Below are 15,056 nucleotides of genomic sequence, written 5' to 3' on the forward strand. Positions count from 1 at the left end.
CATCACACTCCCTCCACCGGCTTGTCGTCTTCCCACAGTGCATCCAGGTGCCATCACTTCTCCAGGTAAATGGCACACACGGACACGGCCATCCACGTGATCTAAAAGAAAACAGGACTCATCGGACCAGGCGACCTTCTTCCACTGCTCCAAGGTCCAGTTCCAATGCTCGAGTACCCATTGTAGGCACTTTCGACGGTGGATACGGGTCATCATGGTCACCTTGACCGGTCTGCGGCTACGCAGCCCCACACGCAGCAGGGTGCGATGCACTGTGGATTGTGACACATTCCTCCCGTGACCACCATTAAAATTTTCTGTGACTTGTGCTGCAATAGACCTTCTGTCAGTTCGGACCAGACAGGATAGCGTTTGTTGCCCTCGCACATCGATGAGCCTTGGGCGCCCAACACCCTGTCACCAGTTTGTGGTTTTCCCTCTTTGGACCATTGTCGTTAGGTACTCACCATTGCTGACCGGGAGTACCCCACAAGCCTTGCCGTTTCAGAGATGCTCTGACTCAGTCGTCTGACCATAACAATTTGGCCCTTGTATTGTCAAAGTCGCTCAGGTCTTTACTCCTGCCCATTTCTCCTGCATCCAACACATCAACTTCAAGAACTGACTGTTCACTTGCTGCTCAATATATTCGACCCGTTGACAGGTGCCATTGTAACAAGATAATCAATGTTATTCCCTTCACCTGTCAGTGGTCATAATGTTTTGGCTCATTAGTGTATCATTCAATTCAAGCAATATCTCACATGCTCACCCAGTCTCTCTGGAAAGATCCTCAAATTAAACCAATTTCACAATGAACCACTAGGATAGTCTTTTGAACCTCTGGGTCTCACCACAAACCTCTGGGTCTCACCAGAAACCCCTGGGTCTCATTAGAAACAGCCTTTCTAGTGCTGACAATATATCAAGGATGGCCCCTGAAGCAAGCAAGCATATACTGCATCTCTTCCATCATGCCAAATTCTTCCTTGGTAAATATGAACATCTCCCAGTCTTAAAGACCTTTGTCTAAAACAAAATGGAATACTGCTCTCCCATATGGGCTGGTGCCTCCCGCTTCACATCTGTTCTCCGGGATGGTGTGGAATCCAAAGTTCTCAACATCATTGGTATCTCCCATAAACAGGCAGAAGTACAAGGCCTGCTGCTCTCTCATCGCAGACAGGTTGGTGATCTCTGTTTTCTCCATTGACTCTCCTTTCATCCCTCAGCTCTTCGCATGCAATTTTCAAGCAACCCTCTACTTGGAAAACTCCCAAAACTGTAGCTCACCTTAAATCCTTTGTACTTCCCTACTTATCCCACTTGTTGAACCTCCCTCCTCAGTTTTTTGCATCCTTCCAGGATTTCTAGTTGACATGAAACCACCAGCATCTCAGGTTATCCTCCATCACGACTCGTGATCTTTCATAACCTCGTTAACCCTCCTCTAACCTTCCCAATTTATTTGCAAGTCGTTGCTTAACTCTCTTCTGTTCATCCATTCCCATGATTATTGCGCCCATATGTTGTTGTGTCCCATTGCCAGAATGTGCTTCTACCCTTTGTCACATCACTCTTCTGCATGAGCCGATATTTTGTATACAGATACATATGATCAATTAAAGGTGTTTCAGATATGTCATCAAATTCCTCAATAATGGTCAATCTAAAATCAATAAACTGACGTGTCTTCATGCTCCGTGAGCGGTTACTGAACGCAGTAAAAAGGTATCGACACGCGATGACCTCTTTCGCCTGATAAAGCAGGTGGCCCATCTAGGCCAATCATTTATATGCAATACAGGATTTACTTTACATATATACAAAGCTATGATTATTCTCCATCCATGCAGCCCAACTCGATTGAGAGTTAAAATTCCACACAAGGAGTTGAAATGTCAATTAAAGTTCATCAACGTCTGATGTCCAGTGTAACGTCAACCACTCACGTCTTCCTGGTCCAGCGTTTTATGCTGATTGTCTCCATTATTGTCTGGGTGCTCAAACAGTCCACTGCCTGTGATACTGCCAGCCACCCAATCACAACCCCACAGGTACCATGTATTCGTCCCTGACAGGTTTCACCGGAGGGGACTATAGGTTTGCTCACCATCTGTCCGTCTGTCCGTCCGTTTATCTGTCTCACCTGTGGTTTTTCAGACGACTTTTCCCATACCCCTTAACATATTCAACTGAAACTTGGTACATGGCTTTATTACGATAAGTTACAGAAGTTCGAGTTTCAGGACGTTTCGTCAATTTTTCACAGTGTTATGCACTTTTTGACTTTGAAAATATCACATTGGTAGGGGACATGTGTTGTAAAGTAATTCTCGCTCTTGTTTGTTTATTCATGTCTTTACTTATTTCTCGTGCAATATGGCCCCATGACATATTCCCGATGTGGACAGCGTGCTCTGTGCTCGCTCAATCGAGCGTCATCGGATGCGGAATCGCCGAAAGCATTTGCGATGCTCTGAAAAGGCTTCGGAAAAGCACCACAATAGCCGGTGTTAGCAACACTCCTTTTTTCTTCTTCTTCTTATGATTCAAACAAAAAACTCAAGTCTAACAATCCACCTTTTGGCAAGGAAAAAAAACCCCACGCCGCTTGTGCGCGTTTGCGGAGCGATGCGGTCACGCACAAAGCTCGGGCGAACCATTGTGGTCCAAGCCGGGCGAGGTCATTGCCTCCCCGAGCTAGAGGCCCTTTGTCGCCCAGCAGCCCGCGGCGGGCTAATGGTCTTGTTTGTGCCGCAGCTCGCAGGGCGGTCTTTTCTCTCCCAAGGCCTTGCGGGCGCGCCGGCCGAGCACCACCCCGCCGTCGGGTGCACGGAGAGCGTGGTAACGCTCCGGAGCCTGGCGATCCGCGGCCACAAAGCAGCGAGGAGTCCAACCCAAGCATTTTTAGCACCGGCTTTAATTCCTTCAAGCTGCAGCCCTACGCATTGTTAGCCCTTAATATTAACTGCATTCTTGAGCGCGTCTCATACTAATAGAATTAGGGCCCCGGCGCTGAATGGAAGGGGTTTAGTCCGGATAATGCAACAGTTCAGTTTGGCCCCGCTGGGCCACTGCCGTGTGGGACAACTGTGCAGACGACGTTATTGGTCTGTCTGAGATCGCGCAAGAACGAGTCAATTACAAACCCATGCAATTAGTTTTACACTCCACCATTATGCGCCTTCCCCGGCAGATCCTGAAGAGTTTCCCAACAGAAAGAAGTCAAGTTTGACTAAATAGATCCTTTAATTAAAACAGCATTAGAAGCCCTAATGCTGGCCATTGTTATTGTCAATGGAGCGAGTTTTCACACCGGAACATTTCACCAAGCAATAAACAGGCTTTTGTAAAGCAGATGATGGTTTGGTCACAGGCTGTTGTCCACACTGACCAAAACCGACTTCATTCAGGATAAGAGTGACAGGCCGCGAATTGGAACATTGTGCCAGTGAAACCAACCAGAGACAACGGTCAGGTTAAGGTTGTCACAATTACTCCCAGTCCGTTATGAACCGTCAACTGTCTGTCTTTTTACGAACATTCGTGTCTGTGTGCATCGACACTTTGTTGCCGAAGCATCCGCTAAAGCGCAATCGCAATCATTGAAACAATGTTGGAGTTCCACTATCGTTATGTATGGATGTATCATGTGTGCATGTTCGCTCGTTCATGTACCATGATGCTCTGTGCAGAGTGGTGCTGCTGCCGAAACTGTTTCTTGGTAAGGTTTACAATCCCGGTTGGGTCACCACTCCAACACAGTTAGTCAGGGCAGGAATTTGTAATTGGTTCAGGGTGCCGGCAATTGCTCGCCTTCTCTTAGCGAAGGACACCGTGGGTCTTTAACATCCACCAACTAATGGCAGACAGGACACCCAGTTTAACGTCCATCCGAGGGACGGCACACACATTGATGAATCACCCCACCTGTGAAGCACGGGGATGACAGTTTATAGTTGGGTCGGGATTCCAACCCAAGCTGCTTTTAAGGATGCGAGTGTCCATACTTCTAGGTCATCCTGTCAAACTATGACTCGGTTATAGACAATCACCAAATCAACTTGTACGTTCGAGATCGGAAGAATTGCAACTGTTCGTAAACATAAAAAGTTGCGTCCTACGTGGAGGCAGGTACAACGTGACGTATTATTCATTGTAAGATCACGTCAAGCCGATTCTACAATATTATTTCGAATCATAATTGAATTCCTCGATCAAAATGTCTCATGCCACCGAAATCTAGCACTGATCAAGCCTATTTGACACATGCAACCATCATTTTTGAAGGCTTATCAACACCTGGCCACTAAAGACAACCTGCGTACATTTTACAATACAGTTAAGTAAACCTGCAGGTGTCATAAATTTTCACAAATTATGCACAAGGATTGACTCCACATGTGCAGTGATGTTATTGTTCAAAAAACAATTATTAGTTGTGAAGTTTTTGTAAATAAAAGAATAGTTTGTATTACCCTGTGCACGCAAAGTGAAAAGTGGGGTAAAGCAATTGGTTCACTTTGTCTGTCTGTCTGTCTGTCTACAAACATCAGTTTATGATGGAGGAACAACTTAATTTAAGTGAAATATATTTTGAGCATGAATCAGAACATTAATTTGAAAACAAACCTGCAGTTTAGCAGAACTTTAGCTCTGAATTTTGCGCATGCACAGAGAGGAATGAGATAATTTTTTACCCTGCCTGCCTGGCATTCAAACAGAATTGAAAATCATTCCAGACAGGAAACTTAGTGTTTTTTAGGACGTCATAAAGGACACAAACAACAGGCACAAAGAACTAATATAATGCTTCAAATAAGGTGGTGAACAAGATGCTGCACCAACAGCGGTAAACTTCCAAATTGTTTTTTCTACAACCTTTAAAATATTTGTTTTATTTCAATGAAATTAAATACTTGAACACTGTAGAACACAAATCGCTTCATTGACACTTTCAAAAACCTTTCCGTTTAGCAGTACTTGGAAAAAATATTATGGCATTTTACATCATCTCGACCAATCAAATTTGCCGCCTGCATGTCCTGCCCATCTCCTTGTTTCTCAAGACTGTGCATGGTTATGTATTCTATGAACTTTCTCGTTAACATTTGCATTAAATAGACTCTAGACTCTAGAGTACCTCGTCCAACCGCCTGTCGAACATCGCATGCTCATCTTTCAGTGCCATATACTGTATCGAAGAATGTTTAAGATGCAGGTGCGATAGACAGCCTTCTTGGTAACAACTGTCAGTGTGCTGTCAGACCAAACATGATCAGTCGGGTGACCAAAAGTCATAGCTGCCTTTCCGTTATGCATGTCCAGCTGTCAATATCCAAGCTGCTGGTCATTGTTGATCCCAGGTGTCAGTACTTATCTTTGACTAACAAGCAGGAACAATTGTATTTATTTAGACCTCAGGAGTCTCATCAGATCCTGGTGCCATGGCGACAGACCTTTTCAGGCTGATGGTAACTCAGAAATTGCTGCAGGCTAATGAAAGGTTGTCAAACAGTTGTTGGACTTCAGCATCGCCTTAGACGAGATATTATCGGGGTATAGAAGCTTCTGGGTTTTCAACTGGCATACTTTGGTCTTGGCACACATCCCCGTTGAGTTGAGCAAACCACCATCTGGTTTGGAAAGTAATAGCACACAATAGTGGTCCTCACGAATGAGCTCTCTATAAGAAAAGATGCCAAAGCATGTTGCGGTGAACACATATACCTGTTTCATACATCCCTTAATTTGGAAACTCTGATAAAACACCATCTCATTGCAACACAGCCTGCATGCCATCGTGAAATGAACGAATCAGACTGGAGTTTTGAAGGACAGCGGATCATTTCCAAGAACTGGAGGAAACAAAATCAGCCGAATCGATAAAATGCTTTTACTAAATCAACGAAGGCGATGTACGCTCATGCGCTGCTCATGAGATTTCTCCTGAAGCCTTCTCAGAGCAAAATCACATCAATGATGGACTATCCTGCATGAAACCTACACTGTCACTCAAGGTACACTTGATTTGCGATAACCGTGAGATGATTCAGAAGAACATGGACCACAGCTTTCCATGAAACATTAAGAAGAGAGATTCCCACAAAATTATTATATTCACAAATGGTCACCCTTATTTTGTGATGACTCACAGATCCATGAAAATTTGTGGGACATGGCCTTCAAGCTAATCAACAGTCAGGAGCTTCTAAAACTCGTTTACAACTGCAGGGCCACTGAGTTTCAGAATATCAGGAGAAATCTGATCTTTTCCTGCGGTACGTCCAGATTAGAGTACCTTGATCGCACAAATGAGCTCCTTCATGGTTGTTACCTTATGAAGATCATGCATAACTGGCAACCTTGGGTTGTAATTAAAGACATCCGTATTCACCTTTTTTGTATACATAGTCGAAGCTCATGGAAGAGCGAGTACACTCGACAGATCAGGACGTAACAGGTCAAAAGGAACAGTAGAGATGCTGGGACCACCAAAAGCAGAGTTGAAGGCTAAGATGGAGGGAGACTTGGAAGTGCTCAATGCAACATTCTGTTTGCTTGATCTGACCTGTGATTATGGAACTGCCTGCACGAGTGGGACGTGATTTATTTTTCAACAGGCCAAGTCCCTCAAGGATGGCTTTGCACGTATACTCTGCTGACAAATGGTTGTGCTGTGCATCTTCCAGCAGAAAAAAAACACTCAGTACTCGTTTTTTACTCATTCACAGAGTGTTCAATCCAGGACTTTTGGAGAGATCAGTGAGAGTCCTTCTCAACAGCTTATCTTGGAAGCCTAGATGTGCCTTTAGTGTTCAATTTTGTTTGGTTGAGTATGCTAAATTAGCCTTTCACATAATGTTAACCACTGGAGCCATGGCCTGATGAGATGCTGAAAGCCAGTGGAGCGCTTTGCACAAGTCCTTGCCAAAAGACGATTGAGTGGAAGAGTAGAGATCATTTCTGAAATGGTTCCAGATACTTGCATTTGGTGTGTTACAAAAGAGATTTCATGATGTCTCATGGAAGTGATCACACTTGGTGAGATCACTTGTGTTGTTCACAGTGAGCTGCGGCACACACCATTATATGTCGTGTGATGAACCTTTTTAAAATCGATTTGGGTTTACATACATACAAGCACATTGTCTGAGTATTAACCTGTGCTGTGCATCGCACGGGTATGCCAAATATCCTTCAGATCATTATGCCCTGTCGATACATTATTCAGTTGATGCGGGTGTCCCGACTGAGGGTGTCTCTTGAAGTTGAATGAAGAACTAGACCTGGTCCTCTCTCTCACAGAAGATGACCCTCTCACTGGACTTGATGTTCAGTAAGACATGGGAGAGCACTTGATGAAAAACATCCTTGGTCTCCTCAGGGTGAACCATGGTCGGGGCATACTGTAAGTGGTTGGAGAGAATGCAAGGGGTGGACAAGATGGATAGAGAAGATGGACTTTGGCTCATCTGTCCCTTTCTCGGTGAAGTTTCAACAACCCAAAGGCAGGACTAAGTTGAGATATTTGGAGCACAGCGCAGCTGTAGCGGCTGCCAGAAACTGTTAGATTACTGCAGCACACCGTCTGTCACATGCCAGGCAACGGTTTATCTGTCGAGGGTACATTCTCTTCGCATGTCTGCTCGAACAGCTCACCCACAAGCCATTGAGGGTTTTAGAGTCATGGTGTTGCTTTCTCCTTGGTCGACTGCCCTCCAAAGCTGTCGAGCTCTACCTACACATTAATATATCATTAGGGGAACTTTTCTCGTCTTGTTCTTAAAATCCGACTCCTTTGTCATTCACCAAGGACCAGTTCTGGCAGAAGGCTGGGTCCTCCAGTTTAACGTCGTCCTTCTGATGGATGGTGCACACATTGATGCCTCTCCCTTTGAGCAAAACATTAGGGTGACAGTTTACAGCTGGGTCGAGATTCAAATTCACGTTCGACAGCTCAAAGACGAGTGTGCAGACCTCTATCCCAGGCTATCCTGCCAGCCATTGCATCGTCCACTCTATCTAGTACATGGCCAATGCATGTAATTTGACTGGGAACTGACCCAAGCATACGGTCTTCATACGAAGGTACGAAAGAATAGCATAACCTTCATCATACGCATTTTAGACATCCCTTAACATCCACAACCAATTTAGGACAGCCAATATCATACTGGGAGATTTCGTCACATGAAACAGTTTCACGACTGACAGCTCTATTGTTCGAATCCTGTTCTGCTGCGAATCAATTCTACATGTGCAGATGAATTACAATAATAATAATTAATTATAATGATAATAGTAATAATAATACTGAGAGAGTTCAGAGAACACCTTACCCTCTGCAGTCTTGAGAAAAAGAACTTGGGATGGGTCGTTTCAACTCCTGCTTTGCTGTCATGAGCATGATCTACATTAGGATTGGTCATGAACTTTGAATAACAGGTGTGCTGGCAACCATCTGAAGCTGATTGGTAAAACGGAACAGTTCAGAGATAAACCTTCTGGCAACTCTTCTTGGGGAAACTGACGATTTTGGAATGACCTTTGAGAAAAAGATTCATGGAACAAACAGATCTTTTGGACGAAGTTCGCTGTGTCGTTGCATCACTAGGTGCCACCATTCAGTCTGAATCTCGCTGTTACTCCACCCTCATTGCTTGCGAGATGGTGCAATATTTTGCCCAATTACTGACAACCTGAGGGTTTTTGGAAATGTAAAGTATACGATTTGTGTTCTCCATTGTTCATATATATATAAATATATTGGGAAGTCGATCCAGTCGAAAAAAAAATTTTTTTTTTGAAATTTGTTCTACCCTTATTATAAGTTTTTCCGTCTATATGTCTGTCTGTGTCTGTTGGGTAGTCGATCTAGTCGAAAAAAAAAATTTTTCCAAAAATTTTTTTTGGGATATTTGTTCTACCCTTATTATTAGTATTTAAAATGGCGATTTCAGTTAATACAATGGCGATTTCGATGAAACTTGGTTGGTAGGTTCATACCATGACCTAGTTGTGTGCAAATGAGAACCGTTGCTATGGACACCACCGTTGCCTAGCAAAGGGACTTTAAAATTTTTGAAAAATCATAAAAAAAATTATTTTTTCGAAAATCAAAAATCGGACCACGAGCGACTGTGGGCAGTACATTCAGCCATATTGTCAAAAATTTCCAGCCGGATCCTATGAAAACTGTCGGAGAAGATAGACTTTGAATGAACCCTGGTTGAAAACAATAAAAAAACGAAGTTCGTTATATCTCAGAGACTATGAGTCAGATATACATGAAACTGGTATGGTAGGTTCATGGTATGTCCTAGTTATGTGTGAGAAAGAACCGTTGCTATGGACCCTGCCGTTGCCTAGCAAAGGCCGAAAAACCTCTAAATGTGGGGGTATTTTAACGAAAAAACAATCTGCAGTATTAACCCTTGAAGCTAGAATCATGAATTTTCTTGTGCTTAATCCTCAGGTCATTCACCATCAAATGGGCCCATCGTGTCAGGTTATATTGGGTAGGCGACTACCTATGTCCACCTACCGGTTTGTCTGTCTGTCTGTTCGGACCAGTGCTCTGTTAATACAATGGCGATTTCGATGAAATTTAGTTGGTAGGTTCATACCATGACATAGTTGTGTGCAAATGAGAACCGTTGCTATGGACACCACCGTTGCCGAGCAACGGGACTTTGAAATTTTTGAAAAATCATTAAAAAATATATTTTTTCAAAAATCAAAAATCGGGCCACGAGCGACTGTGGCCAGTACATTCAGCCATATTGTCAAACATTTCCAGCCGGATCCTATGAAAACTGTCGGAGAAGATAGACTTTGAATGAACCCTGGTCGAAAACAATAAAAAAACGAAGTTCGTTATATCTCAGAGACTATGAGTCAGATACACATGAAACTGGTATGGGAGGTTCATGGTATGTCCTCGTTATGTGTGAGAAAGAACCGTTGCTATGGACCCCTCCGTTGCCAAGCAACGGCGGAAAAACCTCTAAATGTGGGGGTATTTTAATGAAAAAACAATCTGCAGCATTAAACCCTTGAAGCTAGAATCATGAATTTTCTTGTGCTTAATCCTCAGGTCATTCCCCATCGAACGGGCCCATCGCGTCAGGTTCTATTGGGTAGGCGACTACTCATATCCGCCTACCGGCTTGTATATATATTTATATATATTTTTAGATATAATTTATATATATATATATATTATTCAATTGAAATAAAATAAGTTCATCCCTCAGACCGGCAAGCAGCAACTTCTTCGCTCACTGCAGATCTGGATAAAATCACAAACTGGTCCAACACGTGGAACATGTCTTTCAATCCGGACAGATCTCACACTCTCACTATGTCTCTTCGAAAGGACCATTTAGAAAACCCCCCAATCCACTTTCTCAACAATCCTCTGGAAGAAGTCTTTTCTTTCAAGCTTCTGGGTCTCACTATCTGCCATGACCTTTCCTGGGAAAGTCACATTTCCAACCTCGCCTCAAAAGCCAGTCGCCGACTGGGAATTCTCCATCGTGCTAAGTCCTTCCTCGGCCCTCTTGAGCTCCTGACCACTTACAAAGCTTTTGTCCGTAGCCTGATGGAGTACTGCTCTCCCCTCTGGGCTGGTGCTCCTGCCTCCCACCTTTCTCGGCTTCACCCTATCGAAACCAGGGCATTTAAGATCATCGGCATCTCCCGCAATGAAGCTGAGTCTTTGGGCCTCTCACTCAATCACCGCAGGTTGGTCGGTGGTCTTTCTGTCTTCTACCGACTCCTCTCCAGCCTTGCCCCCCCTGCTCTCTCTGCGATTTGTCCCCACCACATTTCCACAGGGTGCTCAAGGTCCGCCAACAACCCCCTTCTGGTAAAACTACCAAAATCACGAATCACTGCTCATCTTCACTCTTTCATTCCTCTTTTTTCCCGCCTTTGGAATAAACTTCCTCACTCTATTCTTTCCCATTCTTCCCTCCAGGCTTTCAAAACAGCTGTTCACCACCACCTCTTATCTTCCCCCATCCAAATCCTAGATCTTTTCTACCCCCGATAATCCACCCAAGCCCACTTCCTTCAATTCCCCTGCTTTCCTTCCTGAAAGTCCCTGTAATGTCCATCTTCTCTTCGCCATGTTCCCCGTCCCATCCCCATCTCTCTCCCTTCCACAGTTCACCTAATGTGTCTGTTCCAAACTGTTTTGTCCCTTCCACTCCCGCCCCTCTTGTCTCATGCCCCCTTGCTGTGAGTTGTGTGTTAGCTCTCATCCGAGCCTTGACAAGGTATACAAAAAAAAAGTTTTAAAAGCATTGAATTGGAAGTTTACCAACATTGATGCACCCTCTCTTACACCACTTTATTTAACACGTTAAATCCCCATGGGACCCATACCCGATCACAGCAGATCGGCTTCGCCAAAGCCATTTGACATGAACCAGATGGTGGAGATACTAACACGAATGATGGAATGGGGGCAAAACCAACAGAGGAGTGATATGCAAAACATGGAAAACTGAATGAATGGGAATATGCAAAACATGGAAAACTGAATGAATGGGAATATGCAAAACATGGAAAACCGATTGAATGGGAACATGCAAAACATGGAAAACCGACTGAATGGGAATATGCAAACGCTGAAGGCGGGTCAGGAGGAAATGAAGGCAGAGCTGACAGAGGTAAAGGGCGAAATGAAAAACATGGACCAGAAAATGGCGGATGAGATCAGTACTGTACGTGAAGAAATGACCAAGTTGAAAGAGAGTGTGGAAGGTGTTTGGACCGCAATGAAGACGGGTAAGGAAGAAGTGACGGATAAAATAACGACGGATGGATGTGAAGTGGATAAACTCGGACAGGGGATGAAGGAAATAAAGAAGGGACAGGGGCAATTAAAAGTATAGATTAGGAAAAACACAACCGCGATACAAAATTTAAAACAAGGCCAGCAGGAAGCAAATGGGGGAATTTGGGGCCGTAAAGGAAGAGTGTAAAATGAGACGCGAAGAAATGACAAAAATGGTGAAAGAGATGGGACGGAAGGTTGAGACGAAGAGCCAAGAATTGGGGAAGCGATTAGAGAAACACGAGGACGAGACAAAGGAGGGTTTTCGCATTGCAAAGGGGGAATTAACAGAAACACAAAGGGAGATAGAACAGGTAAAAGATGAATCACATTAAATAAACGAGAAGCAAACACAGATAGAGGGGAAGGTAAGGGACATTAAGGTGGAGCTTGTGGAGTGTCTGGAGACCCGATGTAAGGATCAGAATGGCCTCCTTCAGGAACAGAGTGAGAGAATACGCTCCCTCGAAGCAGACCGTGACCAGGTGGGTCCAGTAAAGGTAAGGCTGTGCGAGGTGAAGCAGGGGCATGATGCGAAAGGGTACATGCCAAGTTTGCGGGGGGGGGGCAGAGGCTCCGGGGTCTCGTGGCCTAACACAAGCCCCCAGTATGATTTTGCCGGAGTGTGTGCAGAGTGCGAGTAATGTGGCATGGTCGAGTGCACAAGACGGTGCAGGGTGCGCATCGACCCAGACGGGGTTGACGAATTGTCCGGGCGAGTGGCTTGGGTTCAGCGGGGGTGGAGCACCGCCAGAATGCGGAGGGTCCGCCCCTGCATTTTTCCCACAAGTACTGGTGATTGGGGCTCGGAACCAGGGAGGCCGGATGGTGCCGCCAGCTCTGTACGACGGGAAGACCGACCTGAGGGCATATTTGGCCCAATTTGACCACGTGGCCAGGGGTAATGGCTGGAGCACCGACGAGAGTGGGATCCATCTCCTAGCGACACTGCGCGGCACGGTGGGTGAGGTCCTGACCACAATGCCCCCGGGAGCAATGATGTTGGCAGACCTCCGTTTGGCCCTAAGTAATCGATTTGAAGTAGAGCAGCAGAGCGAGCTTGTTAAAGCTCAGCTCAGTGGGAGAAAACGGCAACCTCATCAGAAAATGGGGGAATTGGCTTATGACATTCGCTGCGCAGTAGGGAGCATATGCGAACATGGCAGCGCCCCACCAGGAAGACCTTGCCCTGGAGTATTTCATTCAGGCTCTTGTGGGCACCGGCACGGGGGCCCTGCTGATGACGTTTCGGCCGGAAAACCTCCAGAAGGTGGCTGACACTGTCGCCCGATGGGAGGCAGTGAAACCGCCGGCCAGAGGGTCCGAACACCATGCGATAACAGACCAGCAGGTGGGTCCCGTGGACAGCCGTGAGCCTGGAGCTGGGACTGGTCTTGGCACCCGAGCGGAGCTAGAGGGAATGGTCCGGGACATGGTCGACCGCGGGTTGGAAGGGTCTGGACCATGGCAGGTGGATCGCAGGAGGACACGTGGTGGGCCATTGGTAAATGCCCCAATTGAGAATGAAGGGGGGTACAATTCGGAATATCAGAGGCATGCACCGTACCCGGTTAGTTGCTATAACTGTGATCGAATGGGCCTCCTGTCACGGGAGTGTAGGGCCCCATGCAGGGAGAGACCCCGACCCACCAGACCACCAACTCCGCCCCGGACAGACCGGACTAGCCGGCCCCCAACACCCCCTCGCCACTCTCCGAGGCGACATTACGAAAGGGACGAGCATGCTGTAAACTGCCTCCCTGGAAACATAAGGCTCACTGAGCCTTGCCACGAGTAGACGGAGCCCAGCCAGGATGTAGCGAACATCCTCGTCGGGGGCAAAAGAGCATTAGTTAGGGGAAGGGTTTAGCATAAGATGGACTGGCTTCATGGCGGCATGAGCAGTCCTCTATGGGGCCTGGTAACACGGGTTAGGGGGAATTTAGTATAGAATTTAGAAATGGATTGGAGACATGGACAGACATGGAACGTGTAGTGGGGACGTAGATTAGCTTCGTAGAATTAAATGGAACATGCATTCGAATAAGGGATGATGGGGAGCACAAGTTATTTAGGGGAACAAAGCTGGTAGAGCGTCAGTGTGATGTAAAAAAGAAAAATAAAACCAAGAAAGAAAAATGATGAGTGAACGTGGGTCAGCGGGCCCGAGTGTGATTGGAGTGAATGTGGAATGCATGGTGCGAACGAATGATTGGGGGGAGGAGTGAATCCCACCCAAGGGAACTCGGGATTAGTGTAATAACAGTTAGCGGGTTAGTTAAATTAACAAAAAGGATGTCGTTTGGTTGTTGGTGTTGAACAAAGGCACGAACCGTTTTGTAGGGTGCAGGAGACTATTGCAAAACTATATAGGAAGACTTTGATCCTGGGTTTGATTCCCGACCCCACTTTAAACTGTCTGATGAATTATGCTGGGAGCGTGGCTGGTGAAATGTGCGTACTGAGTAGAGGGCACCCCGGGCACCAAAGTAGTCGGCCAGAGTAGGCCATGGGTCCAAGCGACCGAGTTGGTGTAATGGGCATGGGTACCCATGGGAAAGGGACCCAGAGCGCCAAAATGCCATGTGGGCATCGACGGGGAAATGCCAGGAAGGGTATTCCCCATGTTCATACGGAGTAGGTAGGCTCGGAGACAGCCTCAGCGACCCGGAGGTGCCGAAGATCGAGTTTGGCAGGGAGGTAGACCTGCCAGTTGAGCCACGCTGCCCAGCCATGAAATTGTGCAAGAGCACGGGAGAAAATTTGCAGGCCAGGCCCAAATTAATAACGAATACCAACACAGGCGACGGGAATCGTGGTTGCTAGAACCGATAGTTTAAAGAAACAGGCGTGTTGAAAAGCCCCGGGGATAGATTAACGTTAAATAAACGCTAGGATAGATAGGAAACGTGTACCCCTTCACACTATCCATCCCTTCGCTGTTCATAAGCCGCTGGACTCATCTTGGAAATTTCTGAAACCTGTGGGAGTTATTCTGAGGCTATATTGGGCCTCGAGACAGATTCACTTGTCTCTTCCTTAATCCTTTCAAAAGGGATCTTAGGGATTGGGAATAAACAGTCAGGGCAGGTTAGCCAAACAAAGACAATAAGGGGGCTAGGGACACAGGTAATTGTAAAATAAATAATAAATAAACAAGCAGTCATAGACTGGTACTTACGAAATCGTCAACTTGACCTCTCAC

The sequence above is a fragment of the Eptatretus burgeri genome, chromosome 4, assembly GCF_056783735.1.
Source record: "Eptatretus burgeri isolate ZD-2024b chromosome 4, Ebu_testis_v1, whole genome shotgun sequence".
Lineage (NCBI taxonomy): Eukaryota > Metazoa > Chordata > Myxini > Myxiniformes > Myxinidae > Eptatretus > Eptatretus burgeri.